This window comes from Balaenoptera acutorostrata, chromosome 8 (genome assembly GCF_949987535.1).
Source record: "Balaenoptera acutorostrata chromosome 8, mBalAcu1.1, whole genome shotgun sequence".
Lineage (NCBI taxonomy): Eukaryota > Metazoa > Chordata > Mammalia > Artiodactyla > Balaenopteridae > Balaenoptera > Balaenoptera acutorostrata.
The window spans coordinates 116,261,344-116,275,622 of NC_080071.1; the positions used below are offsets into that span (position 1 = coordinate 116,261,344).

General features: G+C 35.0%; 1 protein-coding gene across 4 annotated transcripts in view; it reads right to left on the minus strand.

Annotated features, from left to right (window-relative positions):
• Positions 1–14,279, minus strand: part of ZRANB3 (zinc finger RANBP2-type containing 3) — a 278,621-nt gene that overhangs the window by 227,720 nt on the left and 36,622 nt on the right. The gene's annotated exons all lie outside the window — the stretch shown is intronic.

Here is a 14,279-nt window from a genome sequence, read left to right on the forward strand (position 1 = left end):
AACTTCAAAGACTTTTAAGAATATGCCTGTGATCATAATGGTAGAATGGGTGAAACAGGAAGACCATGAGGCCAGCTATGGCCAAAGAACATGCTGCTTTAGCTCCACACCAGTGTTATTAAGTGCACAATACCATAGTAGGGACTACACAGATAATTTCTGGAAAGGCAGCCATTAAAATATTACTTTATTCCATTAGGCTGTTTTGAGGATTCATGAAAAAATACAAAGTGCTGATGGATATTTAAATTCATCATAGAATGTTCCCTTATTTTAAAAATAAACTACAGCTCAACCAAGGAAAAATTTAAAAGGTTAATAAGGCAAGTTTACAAGTGAAAATACTATAATATTCCTATAGATTTGCTGATCTAAAAGTTAAAGAGCCAAACAAATGCAATGTGTGGACCTTGTCTAGAAACAATTCAAAAAAACCAACAGTGCAAAGAAAGACATTTTATGATAAGTGGGGAAATTTTAATAAATATACCCCTCATTATCATTTTATTTGTTACGGTGATCACTGATCAGTGATCTTTGACGTTACTACTGTAATTGTTTTGGGGTGCCATGAACCACGTCCATACAAGACAGTAAACTTAATAAATGCTGAGTGTGTTCTGACTGTCCCACCAACCGACCACTCCCCGTCTCTCTCCTCAGGTCTCACTATAGCCTGAGACATAATAATATGGAATTAGGCCAATTAATAACCTTACAATAGCCTCTTAAGTGTTCAAGTGAAAGAAAGAGTCACATGTCCCTCACTTTAAGTCAAAAGCTAGAAATGATTAAACTTAGTGAGGAAGGCATGTCAAAAGCCGAGACAGGATGAATGCTAGTCCTCTCGCACCAGTTAGTCAAGTTGTGACTGCAAAGGAAAAGTTCTTCAAGGAAATTAAAAATGTTAATGTTAATTAAAAATGTGAACACACAAATGATAAGAAAGTGAAACTGTATCTTCAACAGAAATTAGCATACATGTTGATCTATAAGCACACTTAACTTTATTCCTCAAAGGATAAAAAAAGCCTGAAAGCAGGTAGATAAAAAGCCTGATTAAGTAGGTTTATCTAAAATGAAAGTAGCAGTTAAGATCATCTATAAAAATTATATCTATTTTTTCTAGCTTTATTGAGAGGTAATTGACATATAACCTGTAAGTGTAAGGTGTACAGTTTTATGATTTGATATACATATATATTTTGACATGATTACCACAATAAGGTTAGTTAACACATCTATCACCATACATAGTTACCATTTTTTTGTGTGTGCTGAGAACATTTAAGATTTACTCTCTTAAGCAACTTTCAAACATACAGTACAGTACTGCTAACTATAGTCACCATGTTATACATTAGATCCAGAAATTATTCATCTTACAACTGAAAGTTTGTACCCTTTGACCAACAACTCCCCATTTCCCCCCACTCTTTGGCCCCTGGAAACCACTAATTTACTTTCTATGAGTTCAGTGATTTTAGATCCCACATATAAGTGAGTTCATACAGTATCTGTCTTTCTTTCTCTGTCTGAATTAATGTCATTTAGCATAATGCCATCAAGATTCATCCATGTTGTTACAACTTTATCCATTCATCCATTAATGGACACTTAGGTTGTTTCCACCTGGCTACTGTGGCTACTATGAATAATATTGAAATGAACATGGGGGTACAGATATCTCTTCCAGATAGCGATTTCATTTCTTTCAGATGTATACCCAGAAGTGGGATTGCTGGATCACATGGTAGTTCTATTTTTAATTTTCTAAGGAAATTCCATACTGTTTTCCACAGTGGCTATACCTATTTACATTTGCATCAACAGTGCACTAGGATTCCCTTTTTTCCACATTCTCACCAACACTTGTTATTTCTTGTCCTTTTGATAAAAGCCTTCCTAACAGGTATGAAGTGATGTCTTATTGTGATTTTATATTTGCATTTCCCTGATGACTGGTGATGCTGAGCATCTTTCCAGGTATCTGTTCGCTATCCGTATGTCTTCTTTGGAAAAATGTCTATTCAGGTCCTTTGATCATTGTTTAATTGGATTATTTGTTTTTTGAGTTGTATGAGTTCCTAATATATTTTGGATACTACCCCGTATCTGATATATGATTTGCGAATATTTTCTCCCACTTGGTAGGCTGCCTTTTCATTTCTTTGGTTGTTTCCTTTGCTGTACAAAAGCTTTTTACTTTGATGCAGTCCCGCTTGTTTATTTTTGTTTTGTTTCTTTTTGCTTATGCAAAATTTATACCTATTGATGTATGCATCAATAAAGCTTTTTGACATTGCCAAATCTCTCTCTAGATACTGTTATAGGGCCCTCACTGCTTGGGGAGGGGGCAAAACAATGACTTTGCTCTACAACTCAAATTAATGCTATTTAGAATGTCAAGATTTCATTTCTCATGAATTAGATGACTCAGATTGTATGAAATTAATAAGTAAATTTTTGCTACTTATTTTTTCAGCTTTCTTATACCCAACTTCAAGGTTCATTCATACCTTCACCTAGTTATCTTATTAAGTTGAGATGATAAGCGTGGTGATATACACCGTAATATTAAGATAATTTAACAAAGAAACTTCTTGTAGCAAAACGACCAGGTGTTTCAATATTTTTGTTCACTAATGCAAAAATTCAATCTATATTCAGCCAAACAAGTAGGGATTACAATACTATAAAAGCAGTATATCTAAATGGGTATTATAACAAAAAACTTTTCAATTTTGGGAAAGAAAAGAAAACAATGAAACAGATTACATTGTCAAGTGATACCTTTAAAGAATACAAATGACTATAACATCATCTCATACTTTTGGTAAAAGCCTTAAATACCACGAAGTCTTCTCTTCCCCCATGTAGACAAATAATTAAAACAAATGGTTCTGCCAGGATTTCCAGAAGAAATGAAATTCAGTTTATTTCAGAACACCATCTATACAAAGAGCATTAACTAATGATGAAGGTACCAATGACAGTGTACAAGGCTAAGCCTAATAATTCATTCAGTGACAGTCATCTTATATTTTACCAGATGTGAATAAGTAAATGACATTTACAGCAAACCTTCTTCTTGTTCAACCATATACTAAAAACTACACATATTAATAAGTTTGTCAATTATTTTCAGCCATGTATACACATAACCAGACAAAAATACATATGTAAAAAAATCACTTAATAATTACTTATGCAATGTATCTAACACTGAGCTTGGTGGAGCACAGATTCAAAAATTTAACTCATGGTTATTTATCATCTTTGAAAATTAGACAAAACAAGGATGGGTTACCAAAAATATTAAATACTACAACAACAACAGGGACTTCCCTGGCCATCCAGTGGTTAAGACTCTGCACTTCCACTGCAGGGGTTGCGGGTTCGATCCCTGGTCGGGGAACTAAGATCCCACATGGCGTGTGGCCAAAAAATAAAACAACAACAACAACAAATGAAGGAGTATATTTAGCAAAAACACTTCTGGCTTCACATCTCAGGAAACAAAACAAAACAGTACGACGCAGTTCCAAAGTGAGGGGGACGCTTGTGTTGCCAAGTCAAGAATCCCTTCTGTAAGTCAACACAACAGGCTAGACAGACTGACCAGCAGCCAGCATATCCCTGGGTCCAGTCTGGCTGCAAGCAGAAATCAGAGGAGGCCAGAGCTCACTGATGAAACCCCAAATGGGGGTAGCACAGAGAGGCTAAGAGAGGACTGAGAGTCTTTATACCATTAGTTACCCTGCTATGTGGATTTCTTTTGCTCAGGTCATATAATCAAAAGAAATAAATTACATATAAAAATACTGTCATAAACATGAAACCATAAAACACCTAGAAGAGAACATAGGCAAAACACTCTTTGACATATATAGTAGAAATATTTTCTTGGCTCAGTCTCCTAAAGCAAAGTAAATAAAAGCAAAAATAAGAAAATGGGACCTAATTAAACTTAAAAGCTTTTGCAAAGCAAAGGAAAACATCGACAAAACAAAAAGACAACCTACAAAATGGGAGAAAATATTTGCAAATGATGCACCTGACAAGGGGTTAATATCCAAAATATACAAACAGCTCATATAACTCAATATCAAAAAACCAAACGATCCAATCAAAAAATGGGCAGAAGACTTGAATAGACAGTTTTCCAAAGAAGACATGCAGATGGCTTATAGGCACATGAAAAGATGCTCAACACCACTAAATATTAGAGAAACACAAATCAAAACCACAATGAGGTTTCACCTCACACCTATCAGAATGGCTATCATCAAAAAGTCTACAAATAACAAATGTTGGAGAGTATGTGAAGAAAAGGGAGGTCTTGTACATTGTTGGTGGGAATGTAACTATGTCACTGTGGAAAACAGTATGGAGGCGCCTTAAAAAAACTACCTTAACTACCCCTTAAATAGAGCTACCATATGATCCAGCTATTCCACTACTGGGAATATACCCAGAAAAAAACAAAAACACTTAATTCGAAAAGATACATGCACCCCAATGATCATAGCACTATTTACAATAGCCAAGACACGGAAGCAACTCAAGTGCCCATCAGCAGACTACTGGATTAAGAAGATGTGATACACACACACACACACACACACACACACACACACACACACACACACTCCCTCTCTCTCTCTCTCTCTCATACAATAGAATATTACTCAGCCATAAAAAAGAACGAAATATTGCCATTTGCAGCAATGTGGATGGACCTAGAGAATATTATACTCAGTGAAATAATAAGCCAGACAGAGAAAGACAAATGCTATAGGATATCACTTATATGTGGAATCTAAAAAATAATACAAATGAATGTATATACAAAACAGACTCACAGATACAGAAAATAAATTTGTGGTTACCAAAGGGGAGAGAGGAGGGAGGGACAAATTAGGGGTATGAGATTAACAAACTACTATATATTAATTAGATAAGCAGCAAGGATATACTATATAGCACAGGAAATTGTACCCTTTATCTTATAATAACTTATAATGGAATATAATCTGCAAATATACTGGATCATTATGCTGTATACCTGAAACTAACACAATATTGTAAATCAACCATACTTCAATAAAAATAAATAAAAATAACAATAATTTTTAAAAAATAGTGTCATAAAGAGAATTTAAAGAAGGTTTTAGTCTAGAACATTACTCTAGCCCTCTCTGAGGTGATCTTTTGCAAATAGCAGGCTCAGGAAAAATGTTCCTCATTGAATAATGAGCAGAAATTTCTTTAAAAAACCGATGCTATGAATATAAGAAGGAAACAAAATGGAAATCAAAAGGAAAAACAGAAAAAAGTACCTATGAAGCAGATGAAAATCATAGTTAAAGAGTGTGCCACAAATTTAAACTTTACCTCTATAACACAAGATATATAAAGTAGAGGTACAGAAACTTAACGAAGTTATGTCAAAGAACAAAGAAATTAAACGTGAACTGACGTGTGTGAGAAGTAAAAGAAAAATAAACACCACTGAAATGAAGACCAAATGGAAGCAGAAGAGAGAATAGGCACTGCTGAAAAAACAGGAAAGTACACATAGGACATGACTGAAAGAAAATTTTCAAAGGGAATGAACAGACCAAAAGTGTTTTAGAGAAAAAATAAATTATGAAAGAAAATGACAGAAAATACAAAGGATAGAGATGATAGGCCAAAATGAATCAAAAAACATAAGCATACTTGATGGCTTCAAAGAAGAAAACCAAAATAAAAGAACTGAAAAACTGTTCTCCATATAATTCAAGAAAAATTCCCAGAAATGATAGAAAAATGTAAACTAGATATTAAAATAATATAGCACATCCAGAAAGAGATATAGATGCATCAACACCAAGACATATTCCAGTACTGGATTGCCAAAATGCGTAGTGAAACCAAAAAAAATCAATCATCTCTAAGAAGAAAAAAAAAAAACCCAGGCGGCCCTTAGCTTGTCTACAGTAAACAGCGGAGCAATGCTTACAACATCAGCTATAGAAGAAAGTGAGACTGAGGAATTTCTTACCCAGACACTTTGTCATTTAGTATAAACTCTGTGTGTAAAGACGTTTTTGAGGAATTTCTTACCCAGCCACTTTGTCATTTAGTATAAACTCTGTGTAAAGACGTTTTAAAAATGCAAGAAACTGGGGAATTTGTTTCCCATTAGTCCTGAAAAACTTTGAGGAGATAACTTCAACCAAAGAACACTGTACAGAAACAAAATGGACTGAAGGGAAGCAATGAAATTACTGGTTTAAATAATCTGCATACAGAAGAGAATGTAACAGTTACAGACAACAACACCGAAATTACAAACCTAACAAGAGGTAAGAGGGGAAAAAGGCAAAGATCATTTAAAGATGGCAAAGAGGAATTCCCTGGAGGTCCAGTCGTTAGGACTCCTCACTTTCACTGTTGGGGACCAGGTTCAATCCCTGGTCAGGGAATTATGATCCCACAAGCCACGTGGCGTGGCCAAATTAAAAAAAATAAAGTTGGTAAAGAAAATAATCTAAGTATATTGTAGAATAAATTATAAGTATTTTTAAAAATACAAAGGTAACATCAGAAAAATAATTTAACCAATTAATATGATGTGCTGAGAAAGAAGGATAGAAAGAGAGAAAAAGGCAACACACCAACTATCACTACACATAACTGGGAATAAGAAAACACTGCCTAATAAAATGGATCTACAAGTATATTATACAAAGCTATAGTTATAAAGATTACCAATGGATTCAAAGTCTATACCTTTCAAATTACTAAAAGCACACACTAAACAGAAGAAAACTTGGATCACATAGTAATATATTTGGTGGTTCACAAAGTGATTATATAGTAACATATTTTTAGGAACAGAAACAGTAACAATTACTATGATGATGGAATTAAGACCAAACATAGCTCTAATGTCAATGAATGAAAGTAAGCTTAATAATACTTAAGAGAAAAGACAAACTGAATCACAAAGTGAAATCTGACTTTGAAATTTAAAAAAGCATCTAAAGGAAGTGTCTCAAAAATGTTGAAAATAGAAAAATGGTTAAAAGTATGCTAAAAAAAAATTATGGTGAGAAAGAAATAGTTGTTGGAATATTAATTACACAAGATTAAATTTAGAGTACAAAAGGAAAGAAATAAGTAATTTTATAATAAGGTTACTTTACAATGAATGATACAGAGTATAATCCCAAATGAAGATTTAACAGTAAAATTCATGCTGCCAGTACTAGGGTGGTTTAGTTATTCTAAAAGCTCTTTCCTTTGCAAACACCTAGAAATATGGAAATTAGATAAAATACTATATTTTAAAATGCAAAGCTGGCCTGAAGAAAAGTAAAAATAAATTTACAATGACCAGAAACAAAAGAGAAAGTCAAACCCAGAATAACAGGTGAGTAATAAAGCCATGGGTCACAATGAAGGTGTCTACAGACACCATCAACAAGGAACCTTAAGATTTAACAGCCAAGCAGAGCAATAGGAATAGGGTCTCAGACCTACACAAAATGAACAGTGGAAGTGAGGCTCCTAAACAAAACATGAGCCTAAGAAAGCTACAACATAAATGAAAGTGGAAAAGGGGTGACAATAGAAAGAGAGATATAAGCAAAAGGAAACCAACAGGAAGTAGATTTATACATGTATGGTCAATTGCTTTGCCACAAGGGCACCAAGGTAACTTACGGACAAGAATATACACTTTTCTACAAATGGTACTGGAATAACTGGATATCAGTGTGAAAGAAAACTGAACCTAGAACTCTCATCTCACCCCATATACAAAAATTAATTTGAGATAAATCATATATCAAAACACAAATGCTAAAACTATAAAACTTCCAGTATAAAACATAAGAGACCATATTTGTGATTGTGGGGTAAAAAAGACTTATTGGTGACAACATAAAAAGCACTACCATATAAGAACAACTGGATTAACTAGATTTTATCAAAATTCTAAAATTCTGTTGATCAAAGGATAATGTGAAGAAAAGTAAAAGGCAAGTTATAGACTGCCACATGTATGTGGCATAGGTGTTTTACGCAGAGTATAAGAAAAACTCCTTCAAATCAGAGGTAAAAAGACAACAACTGGGAATTCCCTGGCAGTCCAATGGTTAGGACTCAGTGCTTTCACTGCCACAGACCAGGTTCAACCTCTGGTCGGGGAACTAAGATCCCACAAGCCATGCAGTGAGGCCAAAAAAAAAAAAAAAAAAAAGAAGACAACAACTAAAACATGGGTAAAACATTAATATAAGATATAACTATCTCATATAGCTAGACAGCCAATAAGCACAGGGAAAGATGCCAACATCATTAGTCATTAGGAAAACACAAATTAAAATACAATGAGCTACCACATGAAGATCCATTAATTTTGAATGGCTAAAACAATATAGGCTGAGACTTCAAGCACCGAGAACTCTCATATATTGCTGATGGGGTGGGAAAAAAGTTGGGCAGTTTTCTTACAAAGTTAAACAGATACCTACCCTAAAATCTAGCAGGAGAAAGCATGTCCACAAAAGGACTTGTTCAAGAATGTTAATACCATCTTTATTCATAAGACTCCTAAATTAGAACCAACCCAAATGTCTGTCACCAAGTGAATGAATAAAATAACCGTCCTACAATCAGAGATCAAAAAAATGCATACAAATCTCAAAAACATGTTGAACAAGAGAAGTCAGACACACATAAATTATATGATTTCCATTCATACCAAGTTCCAAAAAAGACAAACGTAAGCTATGGTACAGTAAGGGATTAAAACTCATTCAATATATAGGATTCCATGAGCCCATACTGAGGAGGGATGGACAGATGGATGGGCAGAGAGATAGAGAGAAAGAGATTGTTGGGCAGAGGAGGGCTCTTCCTTAGAGTAGAATGCCAGTCAATAAATCAACATTTTAACAACTACATGGCAAAAATTATTTTAAGCAAGAATCATCTATGGATGCAAATCCAAGAGGAAAAAAATCGAATAAGTAGAAGCATATTTGCATGATCTTAACATCTCATGTTAGTTGTTTGCTAAATAGGAAACAATTGAGCGAGGGAAAAATAGTAACTATATATATGGTAGAGAAACTACAACACTTTGACTAGCAATCCAAATTAATACCACCAGTGAGGGGCTGACAGATACAGTGTGCCTTCAAAAGCAATATCCTGACAAGGACAGGACCTTGATCTCACTTATGTACCAATCCAGAAAGGACTAATCTAAATCCTGTCATGAGAAAACATTAAAGAAATTGAGACACATTCTATACAATAAACAGGCCTATATTCTTTAAAAAAAAATACTAATGTCACGAAAGGCTGTGGAACTGTCCTACAATAAAGGAAAGAAAGAGCTATCACTAAATGCAAAAGCTGATCTGGGACTGGATCTTTGCGCTAAAAGAAAAAAAATGCTATAAGGATATTATTGGTACAATTGACAACAGATATGTAGATTAAAGAATTGCATAGAAGTTAAGTTTCCTGAATTCGATTATGTACTGTGGCTACATTAGAGAATACCTTTGTTCTTAAAAAATACACATTATATTGAAATATTGTAGGTTAAAGGAGCATGATACATGTAACCTCCCCTCAAGTGATTCAGAAAAAAAAAAACCACTAACATGCGTGTGTATGTGTAGAGAGAGACAAAGAAAGAGACAGAGGGAGAGGGAGAGAGAATAAAAAAGTAAAGGAACCCCAATGTTCATTGCAGCAGTGTTTACAATAGCCAAGACATGGAAGCAACCTAAATATCCATCGACAGAGGAATGGATAAAGAAGATGTGGTACATATACACAATGGAATACTACTCAGCCATTAATGCCATTTGCAGCAACATGGATGGATCTAGCGATTGTGATACTGAGTGAAGTAAGTCAGACAGAGAAAGAGAAGTACAGTGTGATATTACTAACATGCGGAACCTAAAAAGAAATGATACAAATGAATTTATTTACAAAATAGAAACAGAGTCACAAACTTAAGAACGAACTTATGGTTGGGTTGCGGGGGAAGGGTTAGGGAGTTTGGGACTGACATGTACACACTGCTATATTTAAAATGGATAACCAACAAGGATCTACTGTATAGCACAGGGAACTCTGCTCAATATTATGTAACAACCTAAATGGGAAAAGAATTTGAAAAGGAATAGATACAAGTATATGTATAATTGAATCACTTTGCTGTACACCTGAAACTATCACAACATTGTTAATCAACTATACTTCAATATAAAATAAAAAGTTAAAAAAAAGGTAAAGGAAAAGTGGCAAAATGTTTAAAATTAAACTAGATAAAAGGTATATGAAAGCTATTTCTATACTTTTCTTAATAACTTCTCTATAAGTTAAAATTACTTCAAAGTAAAAAGTTAAAAAATATTGAGAGGGACTTCCCTGGTGGTGCAGTGGTTAAGAATCTGCCTGCCAATGCAGGGGACACGGGTTCGAGCCCTGGTCCGGGAAGATCCCACATGTCGCGGAGCAACTAAGCTTGTGTGCCACAACTACTGAGCCTGCGTTCTAGAGTCTGCCAGCCACAACTACTGAGCTCACATGCTACAACTACTGAAGCTCATGTGCCTAGAGCCCGTGCTCAACAAGAGAAGCCACCGCAATGAGAAAACCTGCACACCACAAGGAAGAGTTGCCCCCACTCGCCACAACTAGAGAGAGTCCGCAAGCAGCAATGAAGATCCAACGCAGCCAAAAATAAATAAATAAGTAAATAAAATAATTTTTTTACAAAAAATTAAGAGAGTATCAGGTAACTAATACAAAAAATACATTCTGGTGACAGACATCAGATCAGTGGTTGCCTAATTCAGGGGAAGGAGTTGACTAAAGAGAGGCCTATTCTGGGTGATAGAAGTATTCTATATCTGACATGTTTGAAAACACAGAAGTATACATATATCAGAATTCACTGAACTGTACAGCTAAAATCTGTGCATTTTACTGAATTTAATTATACCTAAAATTTTTTAAAAGCCAATAAGGAAACTTAAGGTTTGGCATCGGGAGAAAATTAATGATCAAAATTCATAATCGTAAGCCTACCTAAAAATGAATTTGATACTGCCTATGTGACCTGGAAAACCTTAAACCAAAGACTTAACTTTGTAAGTCCTTCCTAAAAGAATCTACCCCCTATTTAGGTTTCTCAAAATTCCCAGAGATTAAGATTACCTAATTATTAAAACAAAAATTTTTTAAATTAGCAAATACATTGGGAAATAAGCTATCATGAACAACAATAACAACAAAAGGTAAAATTAGCCTCCAAAACACTTCAGATATGTAAAATAAGTATATTCTAGATATTTACAGAAATAAAAGATGGAATTAAAACATGGCAAGAAACAAGATACCAACAACATAACAAGGCAGATGGAAACTGGATATTCTAGGGCTTAAAAATACACTATCTGACATTAAGAACAGAAAATAAAATGTTCCTATTCTCCAATTTCAAGAAAGGAACGGACTGACTGTTCTTTGACATTAGTCGGCTAATCTCTAAACTATAGTCTGAAATTCAGCAAGTCATTAAACACTCCTGCTTTTTACAGTCTACAGACTTCCCCCCAAACCAGATACAATACTAACTCTTTGCTTTGTTTGGAGAGCCATGTCTAAGGAGCACAGTTCTCCCTTGCTTAGCAAGTAATAAATTCAACTTTTTGTTTCAGACTTTTTTTTTTTTTGTCCATGCCACAGGGCTTCCAGGATCTTAGTTCCCCAACCAGAGACTGAACCCCAGCCCTTAGCAGTGAAAGCGCAGAGTCCTTAACCAAGGGACCGCCAGGGAATTCCCTGTGTCAGACATACTGCGTGGGTTTTGGTTTCAGATATTTTGAGTGATGGTCTCTTCCTTAAGAGAATTCAATAGATTAACTTACAGCAAAAGAGAGTATTAGTTAACAAGAATATGGATAAACAAAAATATCCAACTGAAGCAGAGACATTTAAAACAAGAAAATACAAAAAAAGAAGATAAGAGATATATGGGACACTGAGAAAAGGTCTAACAGAGGTATAACTGGAGGCAAGGAGTATTAAGAATGAGCAAAAATAACAGTTGAAGAGAAAACAACTGAGAATTATCCACAACTAATGAATGATATCAGCCCACAGATTAAGAAGTATAAATGCAAAGAAAACCACACTTAGGCACATCATAGTAAAATTTTGGATAGCTGAACAAAGAGAAAACCTTAAAATCAGCAGGGGGCGGGGAGAAGACCATTTATAACAGCACCAAAAATATTGAATACCTAGGAATAAATTTAATGATATATGTGAAAGAACTATATATTGAAAATTACAAAAAATTTACTGAAAAAGAAATAAGGGAAAGAATAATTGAGATGAAGTAAATGGAGGGCAATTAAAGAAATGGAAGACTAGGACTTCCCTGGTGGTGCAGTGTTTAAGAATCCACCTGCCAATGCAGGGGACATGGGTTCGAGCCCTGGTCTGGGAAGATCCCACATGCCACGGAGCAACTAAGCCTGTGTGCCACAACTACTGAGCCTGTGCCCTAGAGCCCGCGAGCCACAACTACTGAAGTCCGCATGCCTAGAGCCCGTGCTCCACAACGAGAAGCCACCGCAATGAGAAGCCTGCGCACCGCAATGAAGAGTAGCCCCCGCTCACCACAAGTAGAGAAAGCCCTCACACAGCAACGAAGACCCAATGCAGCAAAAAAATAAATAAATAAATAAATTGTGATGGTTCAATTATATTCCATACACAAAAGTAAATAAATAAATAAATAAATATAACCAATCAATCCACCATCACCTCTACCTTATAACATATACAAAAATCAATTCCAAGTTGATTCTAGGGAATTCCCTGGCGGACTGGTGGTTAGGAATCCGTGCTTTCACTGTCAGGGGCTCGGGTTCAATCCTTGTCAAGGAACTAAGATCCCTCAAGCCACAAGGCCAAACAAACAAGCAAACAAAAAACCCAAATAGATTGTAGATCTAAATGTAAAAAAGAGACAAAAAAGTTTTTAGAAGAAAACACAGGAAATTATCTTCACAACCTTGTAACAGACAAAGATTTCTTAAATAGGATGCAAAAAGTGTCAGCCACAAAAGACAATACCAATAAAGAATATTTAATAGAACATTAAATTTGAGAATGTCTGCTTATCAAAAGGCATAATTAAGAGAGTGAAAAGGCAAGCCATAGCCTGAGAAAAATCATTTGCAACACAGATACAAAAGACTCATCCAGAATATAAATCTGATAAGTCTCTACAAAATGATAAGAAAAAGGCGAGCAGATAACCCAGGAGAAAAATGGATAAGACATGAACAAGCACTTAACATAAGAGGATATCCAAACGGCTAATAAGCATACGAAAAGGTGTTAAGCTTCATTTGTCATCAGAAAAATGTACATGAAAATTCAATGGATATCACTATATTCCTATAAGAATACCTAAAATGACACTAAAGATAAGCAATATGAGGTACTGGTGAGGCTGTGGTACAAATGGAACTCTTATCCACTGTTGACACAAGTATAAATTGGTTAAATCACTTTGAAAAATGTTTGGCCAAGTTATGGGTTGAACTGTGTCCCCCAAAATTCATATGTTGAAGTCTTAGCTCCAGTCCCTCAGAAAGTGACCTCATTTGGAAATAGGGTCATTGTTGATGTAATCAGTAATTAAGTCATTAGGGTGGGCCTGAATCCAATATGACTGATGTCCTTATATGAAGGGAAATTTTTGACACAAATAGAGGGAAGATGATGTGAAAAGACATTGGAAGAAGATACGCATCTAAAAGCCAAGGAGAGAGACCTGGAACAGATCCTTTCCTCACAGTCCTGAGAAGGAATCAACTCCGCCAACACCTTGATTTTGGAATTCTAGCCTCAAGAACCGTTAGACAATAAATTTCAGTTGTTCAACCTACCCAGTTATGGTACTTCGTTATGACATCCCTGACAAACTAACAGAGGCAGCATCTACTTAGTGGAATATATGCATATTTATGACCAACGATTCCTCTTCTTGGTATATGCACAACAGAAATGTGTATTTATGTTTACCAAAAGAATTGTCTAAGAATGCTCATAGCATTGCTATTTTTAAGAGCCCCAAACTAGAAACAACCCAAGTGCTCATCAACAGTAGAATGAATAAATAAATTATGGTACATTTACACAATGGAATTTTATATAGCAATGAGAATGAACCAATT